The 14,374-nt window shown below is 47.2% G+C and overlaps 1 protein-coding gene across 1 annotated transcript in view; it reads left to right on the top strand.

The window, feature by feature from the left end:
• Positions 1–1,168: 1,168 nt before the first annotated feature.
• The window catches only part of LOC119388123 (hemicentin-2), a 170,900-nt gene continuing 157,694 nt past the window's right edge, over positions 1,169–14,374 (top strand). The window contains exon 1 of the mRNA XM_037655771.2: positions 1,169–1,320. The gene's annotated coding sequence lies outside the window, so the exon portion shown is untranslated. The remainder of the gene's footprint in view (positions 1,321–14,374) is intronic.

Genomic DNA, 14,374 nt, shown 5'->3' with positions numbered 1-14,374 from the left:
AAAGTATGTTATTTCTAGTGAAAACATTATTGAAAGCGATTTTTTATTCTTAATAATATTTTTGAGGGCGTGATGAGCAGGTTGAACGAATATATCGTCGCGACGAACGCCTTCTGCTTCGCGCGAATTTTTTTCGTGAATGTCTGACCAGAACTGACAGCGGCCAAGAAGTTTGAAGCCGTCCTTTTCTTCCTCTTCGAGGGTACATCTTGAATGTTATCGCACTATCCCAAAAACATGTAACCCGGCCTGGTCGTAACCAACTATGTCAGTTTCTAACTTTTAATATCCGTCGAAATATCCTGCTACAGCAAGCGTAAGATAGCCGTGAAAGTATCCCAAACAAGGACGAATTTTTTCGATGACTTCGAAGCTTTCTTTTTAAGAAATTCGAGTGGTGTGTCTATTGTAGCCTCGTGCTACAGATAGGTGAATGGAAATATTGTAACCTTCGTCGATGTTGCGGAATTGCGCCGAACTGATATTTGCCGTATAATGTTGCCGCCTTCTGCATTAACTGCTTCCAGACTAGTCTGACTAAACGGCTGATGTTTCCAGCACATCCAGTCTGTCATAATATGCGCTTCGAGAGCGCTCCACCGCTTCCGGCGTCGCTGTTTGCAAGCGTTGCAATGCGTTTTCTATGAGCGAATGTATACAGCGTTTCCCGTGCTGAGGAGCTTTATTTAGGAAAGACAGATGTTGGCGGTGGTGTAGCGCGTACATAGATAACTTTGTACGGTGATGGGGACCGGGCACTGCACGTGAGCTGCTTGTATACGTACAGGTATGAGGGAAATGTATGTATCCCCACGTTACTTTTAATTCCCGAGCATAAAATACAATTAATGGTTGCCTGCACTTCCTGGCCCAACTTAGACTGTTTCCTTTCTTCCTCTTTCATGCCGAATATGCAACTTCTCATCCAGCAGGGATCAGTGATGCATGATGCCACGTTGTTTTGACAATATCGGCATGTGCCGCTAGCGAACATTTTATCGCATGCTGTCTACAATTTACTTCCACACAACGCAGCCTCCTTCGGCTCTGCGTACTTGGCCGTCTAGAGCGAGGGATGACTAAGTAGACAACAGCAGCACCACGTGCACCTTCTTTACAATAAGAAAGAGAGAAAAGGTTGGGAAAGGGTTGAGGGAGACGATGCAAAAGGTCTGCGCCGAAGCCACGCTGCTCGGGCCTGCTGCGCCACTCGCAAGCGCGGCACAGGCGCCCTCTGATCCTTCTCTTGTACGCCGCGAAATGAAATTTGCAGTCATTTGCAGAAATATCGCAATCTTCCGGCCGAGTGCACCCGTGCGGGTAAGTACACAGACGAACATCGCTCGAGACAGAGTGCCGATAGCTGCCGTTATTCTTTCTTTCTCGGTCTGTCGAAGGGAACGGCGCGGCGGGTCAAAGTAAGAGGGTTATTTCGATGATTGTATTTTTGCCGCCGCTTTTGTTCGCCGCGCGGCGAGTCCGAAGAAGTGGTGGTGGCCGAGACCGGGCGGCGTATTATGATCCGCCGCCGGTCTGCTGCTGTGCTGCCTCCGCAATTGCTGCTCCCGGCCACACGCCGCCGCCCGAGCAGGATGGAAAACTGAGTCAAGGAAACTTAGTCTGTATTCAACGCCTTCGCCTGGCTTCCGAGAGGATGAGGGAGGGGCAGGCCGGCTGTCGAGAGCTTGCCTTATTTCCCAAGTGGCCCCCGACTCCCCTCTGGCACGGCGAGAGGCCCGGCCCTGCCACAGACGCCTGCTCCTTTCTCCCACAGCGTTCCGCGCGCAGTGTGTTGGCGTTTGAACGAGTGCGTGCGATCTGGTCGCGTAGCAGCATTTGGGAGTCCGTTCATCTGCGAACGCAACGTCAAGCAGCGGCGCCCGCAGCACAATATGGAGGGCGAACATTCATCTCTGCGTTGGCAGGCTGCGAACACGGCCTGACCGGAGAGTTCGTTTCCGCCAACACTCTCAATCGGCTGCGAGGCGGCTGCGTTGTGGTGTACCGCTTGGTTATGATAACTACGCCACCGGCGCAGGCTTGCTCACGCTCCACCTGCTTTCTTGCGGGTTCGCTTCACCTTTGCCGGGCTTTTGACAAGGCACGAAAAAGCAAAGGGATAATGACGGGCAAGAGATGTGTCTAGAGTATGCCTTCTGTCTTTCCCTCATCAAGCTGGACGTCTTCCAACCTGGTTCGGTTCCTAATGCCAAAACACACGTTGGGAAAAATTGCCGGACGCAGGCGTGATGACAGTCGATCATCGGTACCGGATTGTGCGACATCAACTGTTACGTCCGTGCTGCAAAGCTCTGAGGCGCGTTCTTTTTTTGGTTCGTCGTGCGTTTTGTTGCTACTTGTACAAATTCCACTTGTGCAACAAGTGAGACGAAGTTGGCGATGTACTGGCGGGCCATATTCCGTAGCAAAAAAGGCCATACGTACCTTGCACGGTATGCGTGGTCTACGAAATTCTACTTACATGCGGCATAGTATATATCGGCCAGACTGGGCGCTGCGTTAATGACAGGGCAAGGGAACACGAGGTTTCGATCAAAAATAAGGATCAGTGCTCATTTACCTATTCACTGTGACTCCTGCATGTGTGGGCCGGATCTTACAAATATTGGCGCACTCTGAAGGAGCATGAATGCTGTGGCACGTGAACTATTGGAGGCCTGCTTTATCGATGCGAAACGAGATGTTTGCATCAGTGATGAGTGTGTTACCCTGCGTAGAGCAGAAGCGCAATTTTTTGAAAGCGTGTATTCATATACACGTGATTGTACATCATTCTTGGGTGCAAACTAAACTGCGCACCTGTCTGCAGTGTATATAAAAAGGAGCCTTTCTTCAAATAAACCCAGTTGCAAGTGACGCTCCTTGCTGTCCTCCTGTTTTTTCTTTACCTTGGGTTGCGTACTTACCTTTTGATCAACATGAAGCAACTAGCCCGACAACACGTTTTACTAAGCCTTGTGTAGTATGGTGAGGTGTTGTATAAATGGTGAGGAAGAGGGAAAGGAGGAGGGGAGAGAGTAAAGCGTAGCACAGACAGAATGAGAAAGAGAGGGAAAGAAATGCAGAAAGAAAACGAGAGAGCCAGAGAGAATATAAACGAAAGAGAGAAAGAAGTTGAGAGAGAAAAAAAGACAGAAACAGGAAGCAAGCATCGCGTCGTATAGCGACCAGATACCGCACCACCTGGCAAAGCCGCGCATGCGCAGTAGCTAAGACACGCCCACTGATAGAGACATCGCGCACTATCTCCGCTGCTGCGTACTCCCTAGGAGGAAGCCGCGCATCTCGAAGCTAGACGTGACCGTCGACGGGAAGTACGGGCGGCGACGGGCCCGTGCTTTGCTGTCCCAAGCTTTGCGCGACTTAGTGCAAACTGCCCGCAATTTTTTGGACTGATTTCTTAGCGATGTACTTCCGATTCAGAGCAACTAAGCGTAAATCACAGTCAATTTCTGCCGGTCTAAACGGCAAAGTGACACACACATGCCTATACGTATACCACTTCTGCTGGTTTCGTGTCATTGTCAAAAAAATTTCTACGAAGGCGTGATACGTGCCTTCTAGGTGCTTCTATTGAACGATATAATAATAATTGTTAATAATAATAATTGTTTGGGTTCTATGTTCCAAAACCATGATATGATTATGAGGGACGCCGTAGTAGAGGGCTCCGGAAACTTCGACCACCTGGTGTTCTTTAACGTGCACCAAATTTAAGTACACAGGCCTCCAGCATTTTGCCGCCGTCGAAATGTGGTTGCCGCGGCCGGGATTCGATCTCGCGACCTTCGGGTCGGCAGTCGAGTGCCATAACCACTAGACCACCGGGGCGCGGGTACAGGCACCGTCGTGATCGCCGATGCTCACGAAAGACCAGAGTGCTGAGCAGCAACAATGTATTCACAGACAAGGCAGGATCATGTGTGGTGTGGGCTACATAAAGAACAAATTGACTATCGCGTTACCAGTCTTATCTGACTTTTCTCAGGCGCTGTGAAAAATTCAATGATCATCTGCGACTTCGGTCCGATAAGCCTGTGACTTGGATATTGCTTACTTGTATAGTGAAAGCCATGGGTCGCTGCTAATGGAAGCGTAAACAGCCGCAATGGTATATGCCCTGGCAATCGCTTTAAACTCGTGCCGACGCTTTAAATATTCGGTTTAAGCTGGGAAATGATGCGCGCCTGCCTGAGAATCCGCGATTTGTTCTCGAAAGCGCGCAAGTTTTCGCGGCTTTATTCTTTTGTGTACGCTTTATTTCTTGCGCGAATTCGTGGTTCTTTTTCGTCAAACATCATGCTTTTCTCTTTTCTCTTCTTCGCGATGCAGATCATCTTCGATCGTTTGCCATTAGACCGGTTATGAGATAACTCAATTATTGAGAAAAAAGAAGGAAGCAGAATAAAAAGAAACGAAAGGACAAGGCTCTGGACTCCGTCGCCTTTCTGTTTGCAGCTAACAAGCCGGTTAATATTCATAAACCGCAATCCGCAGAGGCCTCCATGTTTGCCCGCCATCGGCTGTGTTTCTATTTGTACGCGGATTAGGAGGAAATTTCTCTTTGTGAATCTTCTTCACGTTTTTGTTCTTAGATACTTCTCTCTCGTGGTGCCTAAGGGAGGTCAAGGAGAGATGATGGAGGGCAGCTTAGTGAAACGTCGTATCACGGGCTAATCAGTATTTTTTTTTTCGTTGCGGGATGAGAGGAGTTCAAACAAAATGAAAGGAAGAAATAATCGCTGCTTAACCCTGTTTTTTCTCTGTGCTCTGGAACTCTTCACGAATAAGCGTCTCCGTATGAACGCCTCTCCCGGGCGGCCGGTCATTTTTGCCCATGACAGCGCGTGAAGTGTGAGAAAATATTTCACATGAAAAAAAAAAGAAAAAAATGTGTCGTGACTAGTGGGACTCCTTATTTTATTTTTTATATCCAAGTGCCCTTATGAGTGCTTTAGTGCTCATTTTTCGTATCAGTTTTGCAGGTTAAAAGTGAGCGCCGTTTCTTTTTTGAGCACAGTTGTATTTCTGCAGGTCTCGCGTACGTTTGCATCCAGCGTTGTGTACGTCTGTTGTCTTTCACATATATGTCGTATTTTTTCCGGCATTTTCAAGCAACATGAACTAAGTGGCTCAGATACCGACTTTTCTTCATAGTTGATAAAACATATATTTTATACCTTAAACTCGAAACGTAGCTTTCATGTTCAAGGGTATCGTAGGTGGTATCGCCGGAGGTGACACATCAAGCTCACGAATATCTCGCAAAAAAAAAAAAATTAAGGCATAGAATACTGTCACGGTAACCAGTTGGACTGAAAGCAATCGCACGGGCATAAAACCAAGCAACATAAATGAAGCCAGAATGCTTCAAGATGCAGTGAAGAGCAAACTGTCGTCCTCCCCTGTTCTTTCTCCGGGGTATCACCGCCGATGACAGGAATGCGTGAGGTACGTACGGCATGGTTAATGCCACTCAGCTCTAGTGAGCTCAAACCTGCTCACGCAAAAAAAAGTAATTATTTGTTTGATTGATTGATTGGTATTAACGTGGAGTTGCACATAAGATGAAGTGAAAAATGCAGAATAACGCATAATTTCGGCACTGTAATTTCAGTCATACCCACTGAAGCAGGGAAACAAAAAAGTGACGACTTGGCATTCACTCTTAAAAAATTCGGCAGATCCCACGTACTGTGGGAGTCGATGTTATGCGAAGCATGCGGCGGGTAGGTGACTGTGGCGTAACTTTTTTCCTGAGCGACACGTTACAAAGTGACGCTAAAGATTTGTATAAATTTTATACGCACACATATATATGCTGAACAGCCGCATATGTGTTGTATAGCCAGTTTACGGTTGGGTAACACTGCCAATGGCAACGTGGGTATTGTCAACACCAGAAGCGGTAAGCTGATATGTAGTGCTTATACGTGTCCCGAGAACGAACGCCTGTTAATACAAACGTCAGTACCTGTTATTCTTTTAATGAGAACTAGCGGACACAGACAGATGTTCGGTCCCTGCCGGCGGCAGGTTATCTTTTCGTCCACTTTACTTTCTTCACACTTATATCCTAATTACTACGAATAACACCCCCTATACTTTCGTTAGCATTATTGTCTGATAGTTCTCATTAATACTGCGTCTAACAATGAAAAACGAGCCCTTAAAAAGTCACCTTTCCTTCAATCATAGCGAGGGTCTCGTTCTGGCAGACTTGATGCCTTCAGGTAGTATGCGAGGGATTATTGGTCCGCTGCCGGCTCGTAAAAAAGATCACGTGTTACGTGACGCGAACAGGCAGAAAAAGAGTGTTCCACACTCGCCGCCAAGACTGCGATCGGCGCTGGCTAACACTCCTAGGTTTAAATGCACATATATACCCCATAAAGCGGACGAGGGGATGACCGCCGCCGTAGCTCAGTGGTATAGAGCATCGGACGCGTTATTCGAAGGTCGCAGATTCGGTCCCTGCCCGCGGCAAGTTATCTTTTCGTCTACTTTTATTTCTTCACATTTACCTTACATTTACTACTAATAACATCCCCTATACTCTCCTTGGCATTATTGTCTATTAGTGCTCATTAATATTGTGCATAACAAAGAAAAAAGACGCCAGGCCTGCGCGGAAAGCGCAGCACAGTCACAGCGAAAGCTAGAAGAGCGGTATTTCTAGAGCCCGTTATAAACTCTCTTGTGGCTACTAATACAAGTAAACTAGCAAAGTACCCACTACGCCACAAATCATAATTTTTGTGAAGTTGGGAAGCTCCCACCACGACATGAGTCGTCATTCTTCGGAGAAACGAGCTACCACATGTAAGGTATTACGCGCAGTTTGTTTATGCGACTGTTGATGACGATGAAGAATAATGGCTGAGCCATTTGTAATGGGTTGGAAGCTCTAAACGACCCACACTTCACATCGTGTGACGCCCGGTCGTTATTTTACTCTTCCACCACGCTATACAACATAGGTCAACGTGAGAAAGAGAGAGACAGGGAAATAACTTTATTGAGACCCTGAGGAAATGCATAATGGGAGCCTCATGGGCTTCCTTGGCAACCTATAGAAGTGCACTTGCGAGGAACCCACTACGCTATAAATGATCATAATTTTTTGAAGTAGGGAAGCAGCCACTATTTCATTTTTCGTCATTCTGCAGAGAATCGTGGTACCCGCTAAACACCTTTAAGGCATTCTGTGCACTTTGTTGATGCTGCGGCTGATGACGATGAAGAATTATGGGAGAGCCCTTTGTAATGGGTTGGAAGCATTCAACAACCCACTCGTTGCGCAATTCGCATTGTGTGACGCCTGGTTACAAAATTCGCATTGTGTGACGCTTGGTTGTTATTTTACTCTTCTACCACGCTACATTGCATGTGTTAATGTAGTTCCTTCGCGACATGAAGCCTGCATACGGTCTTTTTGCAGCGCAGTTTCAAGCACCGGCATGGCTCCGAGGTAATTATGAACCGTCAGCACTGAGCTGACTACAATCAAAACTTTGGCATGCGCAACAATAGTTCCACTCGTGAAATCCACTCTGGTACATCCTCCTGCCCTCTCAGAATTGCACTTTGTAATCGTATAGCTCTACCCTTGTTTTTTTTGTGAGTATGTAAATAGTCTTGATTTGCAAGGCAATAAAGAAAAAAAAATGGTTCCGAGGTAGAACACTGGGCTCCCACGCAGAAGGCCCAGGCTCGAACATCGTTCCATCCTGGAAATTTTTTCTTATTTCGTTTTTTTATTTCGAGCGATAGTGGTTACGGACACCGGCGGCGGCGGCAGCGGACAACTACGGCGCCAAAAACGGCCCTTGTTGTGATCTCATAACAGCTTTCGCTGTGAAACGAGCCCTTAAAAAGTTATCTTCTTTCCTGCTATTCTTTTGGTGAGTCTTGCGTTGCCGCATGCATAATTCCTTTGGGGGTCTTTGGAGATAATTATACTCTCACCGAAGAGTCGTGGGTGGCGCGACTCTCCAAAAGAGAGTTAGTCACTCGTGTATCTTTAAAGACAGCTATATACGTGGCAGGTCAAAACCCACCCAAAAGAGTAAGAGGTAAGCTTTTTTTTCTCCTTAGAATGCTGGTCAGATGTAAACATGCGACACCTTACACGGGTTTTGTACAGAGGGTAGATGATTAGAAAAAGTTGTATTAATGACATCTACGAGGGGATGTAATGCGAATATAAACTTTGGGCGCCTCTGTTCACTGACCGCGCTTCGCGAGCTAGTTCTACAGCATTTGTGTCTTGTAAAGCGGGCTCTGCTGTTAGCTTTTACGTCAAAGATGAAGTATCATTTTAATCACGTTGTCGCCAAAAAAGAAAAGGAATTCTAGAAATATCGCACCTGTGCACTTTGAGTACCCAAATGTCTTTGGGTACTCAAAATCCGACGCCCGGCTTGCGTTATCTTGTGTCTTTGTTCTTTTGTCTGCACGGTCGTCCCCGAACTTCGGGCGCTTCAAGTTTAAACCTCCGTAACGCTAGAAAAACATTTATTAATTTTTCAAAGACAACACACGAAGTACGTGTTGTAGAGACGGTAGACTCAGCATTACGATTAACGCCAAGTGCGGAGCTCCTTTTTTTACAAACAAGAAAAATAAACAAAGGGGGCAGTAACAGTAGACTCCAATAATCCAGTTATCACTATTCTTTCTTGTAACACAAGTTTACGTTGCCTGTTCTCATTAAATGCCAAGTGATTTTTGTACGAATAGCCGCTGGAATTCAGGCCGGGACACTCCTCCATTTCCGTAACCACATTTAGCCATGGTATACCGTGGTGTACATATATATCTATACACGCTTATGCACTGATCAGATGAGGCTAATTTTGATAGCAACATACGCGGGAAGAGGTACTCGGTCAGACGACGAAGTGAGAAAGCGAATATAACTAAATATAATTATTTCACTACTACTCCTAAGGTTCAACGGAAGTATCCGGCCGCTCAGTTCAGAATACCGCAAACTCGGCGCCACACGTAACGAACATTGATGATTAGCATCGGGTCACTTTCCGCTGTAGGTAGTAATTCGATCTGTGTCGATAATACGTTGTACGTGCATTCCCGATGAATCCTTGCAGCGAAAAAAAAAATAGAGGAGGCGTTGGTGCTTGCTAGTGGTAACTAAGGCGGTCCTGTCAGCTAGAGCGGCAGCGGCGCAGCACTATAGTCGCAGACAGCTTTTCTTGGCAATGAAGGGAAAGCTACGGGGGCGGAGCTTCTGCCCGTGTAATGCTATGCGAAGTAGTCCGGTTGTTCGCGCGTTTAATACCGCTGTGGAAAGTGGTGGCTACGCCGCATCAGCATTGCATAGTATTTACTTAGTCTGCTTAGACGGCCATTTGTAGACGAAGTTCTTCGCAACTTTCTGCGGTGAGTGTACGGAAGAGCCAGAAGGAGACGGACGCTCATCTGAACACGCATACGCCATGTAGCGTTCGAGGCACACGTAAAGGTGCGAATTTCCCACGCGTGCAAAAAAACGCGAAATGACGGTGCATAAAGTAAACCAAATGTAAACATCTCACTGGTGTGTGCTGCTTTTCGTCTCAAAAAGCTTCCCCTAAAAAACGAAGAGCTTTTTAGAGCGCAGCTCTTAGGCGCCCGTTCCTGCGTTCAGAGGCGTCGCCGTTGGTTTATATCGGCGTAACAGATAGAGCGAACGAGGACGAAAGAGAGCGAACGCGGAGTCTGTCGACATCACGAGCCACTGGCCTTCAACCTCGCTTTCTTCCTCCGTAACACGCGCATGGCCTCTCGGTCGGAGCTCGGGAGCATGCAGGGCTGGCAAGTGCACTGCGGCTGGCTACGCTTGTCGTAACGGGGCTGTCGGCGTTTCGCTTGGTTCGCGACGCCTGCAGTGCACAGAGTGGTGTGCGTAGCACTCAAGCGCTGGCAGTTTCTGTGACAATATGTAACGAATGTTACATTGCTACAACTGCGGATAATCACAACTTCAAACACAGGGGGCGTTGCCCCAACACGAAGCTGCGCTCAGAATTAGCATTAGGCGGTACCGTAATCGTCGGTGAATTTTTTATATCTCTCACGTAGAAAACGCCAACGCAATTGTGGGACTGCATTCATTAGCTCTAGCATTCCCGCAATTTGGCTCTGTAGCCTTCTATTCATTGCCAAGAAAGTTGTCTTCAAGGTCGACCCCTTCGGCCAGACGTGCGTGCTGCAGCGTTGCCACTACGTTCATCAGTCATTCTCGCAAATATTCATGATGAAAGAATATTGTGAATATTGAGCGAATATTGTGTTCTAGGGAATGTAACTGGACGAAGTGAGCGACATCTTCAAGCTTACAATTAAAGCAGAGCCTTACTCCTTGCAGTTTGTAAATGATGACCTTTCCATTCTTATCAAGACACACAACGAATTCGCGACAAAGCGTATCCTGCGCAAGCACCTCTTTTATGCAGGAGAGTCCGCCCCCAGCCACACGTGAAGGACACCAGTCGATGGCGTCTCTTTCTCGCTGCGTATAGGATAATGCGACTGGGCGTCTCGCCGAGCGTGAAGAGAGACGGGACACCACTTTTTTTCTTCTTTTTCTTTTTCTACGTGGTGTTCCGCGCTTTTCTCTGAGAATTGCGGCTTGCGTTGTGATCTTTATCCCTCCGGCCCGTCATAGATTGCGGATTTAATATTTATGGTTACGGGCGAGCTTTCCGTGTCCTTCGCTGCGAATGTGAAATCTTTTTTTTTCTTTTGTTTTTTTTTCTTCACTAAAGCCACCGCCTCGTCTTGTGCTCCTAACTTGCCTCATCGTCTACAGCGTTTTTCGAGTTTCCAGAACGACTTCCGGGGCTTCTTTCTATGTTCGCTACTCTAGCCTATCTGCTCATTTCGTTTTTTTTTTTCGACTGACGGAAGGGAAAATTGGACTCTACACGACAGCAGAGAGAGTTTACTCTTGATGTGCGTGAATGCTTTCGCACTTTGTACGTTCCATTTGGACAATGCGCCATAGTTTTGAAACTTACGCCTGCTTAACGCAACACCAGCGGATAGAATGAACAGGTTACCTGCGTCACGACTAACGTGAAACGTTTCTCAAGAACACTAGTATGTTTCTTTTGCTCCTGTGCACTTTTCTTCTATATTTTATTACTGTTTTTTTTAATTATCATTGCACTCGAATAAAAAAAAACGTGTGGTGAGTGTGTTGCCTCAACCTTGAAACAAATTTCCTCTATTTAGTAAGAAATACGATTTAGGCGCCTTTTTATTCTTTGATCGGTTACAATGACGCCCCCTTGAATGCTAGATCAATCACTGATCTTTTTATTTTCGCGACGTGAGCATACTTATGAAGCGTAAGATAATCGACTGTTTGAATAAGTCACCTGACACTACAAGATTCCAAAGTGCCATCTGCATGTCTCGTCTTTGAAATCGTGATCCACAACGGCGGACTTGCAGCTAACGTGCGGTGCGGCTAAGTACGACGACGCGGTTTTGATTCCCGGTCACGGCAGCCGTGGTTCGATACAGGCGTAATGCAAAATACACCTGTGTACAGTCGCGCTCAATATGACTTGCAACACGGGAGTGCGTGGCCTCACGAATTTAAGAATTGCGCATTCCTTCCACCAGCCCGTAATCCTACAATTAAAAGCTGTGCTCTCACTGGAGGATGTTCCCGAATAAGAAAATAATATTTAGTTACAGAAATGAGGCAAGTTGAGGCCATGTGCAATCATTAAACTCGTGAGGCCACGCGCTCCCGTGTTGCAAGTCATATTGAGCGCGACTGTACTTAAATTTACACTTAATGAACAGCACGAAAAAAAGAAACGAGACACAAAAAGAAGATCGTGGGACAACGCTTCTCCCATGTTCTTCTTTTTGTGTTTCGTTTTTTTCGCGCTGTCCATTAAATATGCAAGCGTACCAACTCCACCTAAATCTCAGCTTTCCACCATGCTGAGATTTAGGTGGACCTTAAAGAACTGTAGGTGGCCAAAGTTAATCCGGAGTCCTCCCACTAAGGCGTGCTTCATAAACATATTGTGGTTTTGGCGCGCAAAACACCAGAATTTAATTAATTTCGCAATTCAATAAACTAGCATGGAATAGCTCAATGTTCGCTTTCTTCGTGCTCGCCACCCAGAAAGCTAACTCTCAGCCCAGCGGGCTAACTGGAACATTAGTTGAGGTAAGGTTAGGTCTAGCGCGGGTTATATTACTGTACTCGCGCAACGTGCACCAGGGAACACTAGCTTCCCAAAACTGCGGCTCACACGAAAGCACTTGTGCTAACAAGGTTGTGGCAGTCCGATCTCGTTCGTTCGCTGAACGCGGGGACATCGGGCCTGGTCCACCGCGGGCGCGACGACGCGGTAGCAAGGGGCGTCGTCATTGTCTCCGGTGCAAACGGAGGCTCGCTCAGATGGGAGTGAAGTCACTTAGCGCCGGAGGCGGCAGCGTTCCTCTTAGGTCGTTACCGCGACACATCTCCCGGGAGTCTCGGCAGAGGTCGCCGCGATGCGACCCCGTCACAGCCTTTCCTTCCATTGGTCGTCACTGCAACCACAGTGCGGCTATGTCTACAAGAAGGGGAGAGCCGATGGAATCGTGCCTGGCAAGGTGGGAGAATAGAGAGAGGGCGCGGGAATGGCAGCGTTCGCAATTGATTATTTATTAATCACTTTGCGGGTTCTGCTGCTGCCACCCCCCCCTCGTGTCGCACTCTGTGTTCCCGCTGCATTATTAAGCTCGGTGTCCGGGGGAGCCCGAGGGAAGGATTGGAGGAGCCACGGTAGATACAGCCAGCCGGCTATAGCTGGCACACCGTGTTGAGTAAGGGTAAAGAAAGGCCTTGCAGCCTGGTACAGCTTGACCCTGCGTCGTGTGGGGGTGTCCTCGTAGGGAACTTGCGAGGAGTTTGTTCCCGCCACGTGTTCATCCGGCGGGCACACGACGTTGCACTTTTCGGCCAACTTTTCCTGCGGAATATTTCATTCGTGCAATGGCGCAAATTAATTTTCTAGCGTTGACTCTTCGTGGAGTGCTCACATCTCGCACTTGAAGAAGAGGCTCACCTCTATCACACACGTAATGAAATTTCTCGCTGGGAAAACGTGGGCACATCAGTGTCATCTATGCTTCAGCTGTACAGAGCGCTCTTCTTGGATATTGCGGTATAGCACGCCCGTGCTTTCCAATGCCGGAAAAACTAACACCCGGTCCTGCAAAGCATTCAAGGCCAGTACTGCGCACATGCTTGGGGCTACCTCGGTGTGCTAACACAGTAGCAACGATTGCTATTGCTAAAGACCACCCGATCACGACATATATAACTGTCGACACACTCCGGGCACATATCCGCTACGTATCCAGAGTGCCTGACCACCACCTCGCTAGCTTGCCACTAGAAAGACCAAAGGCAGCGTTTTCCAAGGTTGTTGCGGCTAACCAGCATTCCATCTCGTGGAGATTCTCGCCCGCAACAATACCACTATCTCCGGAGTGGTGCATGAACACGGCCCACTGTGCACCTTGAAGTGCCGGGGATATCGAAAAAGGCAAGCCTGTCATCTGCAGCCCTCAAGCAGATCTCACTGGACCTTTTGCATTTGTCGTATGCTAACCGAATACATATTTACACAGACGGTTCGGTCTCGGGAAGTTCGACAGGTGCCTTTGTGATACCATCTAGATCAATCACCGTCAAGTTCAAGACATCACACGTCACGACATCTACGGGCTCCGAGCTCGCTTCTAGAATCTAGTAATCCTGAAAAGCTGATCGAGAGTATATGCATCCTTCGGCCTTGCACGGTCTGTGTTCACTAAAGCCTACCTGGAGCACGTTTCATTTGATTAAAACTAATCACAAAATGTTCGCTTAGTGTTTTGCTAATTTATGATTTATGCTTAGCAGACACACCAACAAAAAACAAAAACAAACAAAAACAATAAAAAAACAAAAGGAGATAAACGAACCGACGCACGTGTCAAGTCGAAGTAGGTAGTAAATGATTTCCAACTTGGTTTGCCCGTACGTTGCAGTGTTCGAGCTTTAAAGGGATGCCACAAACCTGTAGCCGAATTATGATTAATGCAGCGTAATTTCATTTACAAACGTTGTACAGAACGATCAAATCCCCCTCGCTTTTATACTTATTATTGTCGTCTTTATCCTGAACGTATCTATTGTTGCGTGACAGCGCTCTGTTGCTGTTCCGAAATGAAAACGAGATATCTGTGGAAGCAGGTAGAAGCTAGTGCGTAACACTGTTGAAAGTTCACTTTAGCTTGAACAAAACCTGCCATGGATCTTTTACGCATCTTTTTTCAATTGGCTCAG

This window comes from Rhipicephalus sanguineus, chromosome 3 (genome assembly GCF_013339695.2).
Source record: "Rhipicephalus sanguineus isolate Rsan-2018 chromosome 3, BIME_Rsan_1.4, whole genome shotgun sequence".
NCBI classification, from domain to species: Eukaryota; Metazoa; Arthropoda; class Arachnida; order Ixodida; family Ixodidae; genus Rhipicephalus; species Rhipicephalus sanguineus.
Note: the sequence above shows the minus strand (reverse complement) of the source record. Positions and strands in the feature narration are given on the sequence as shown.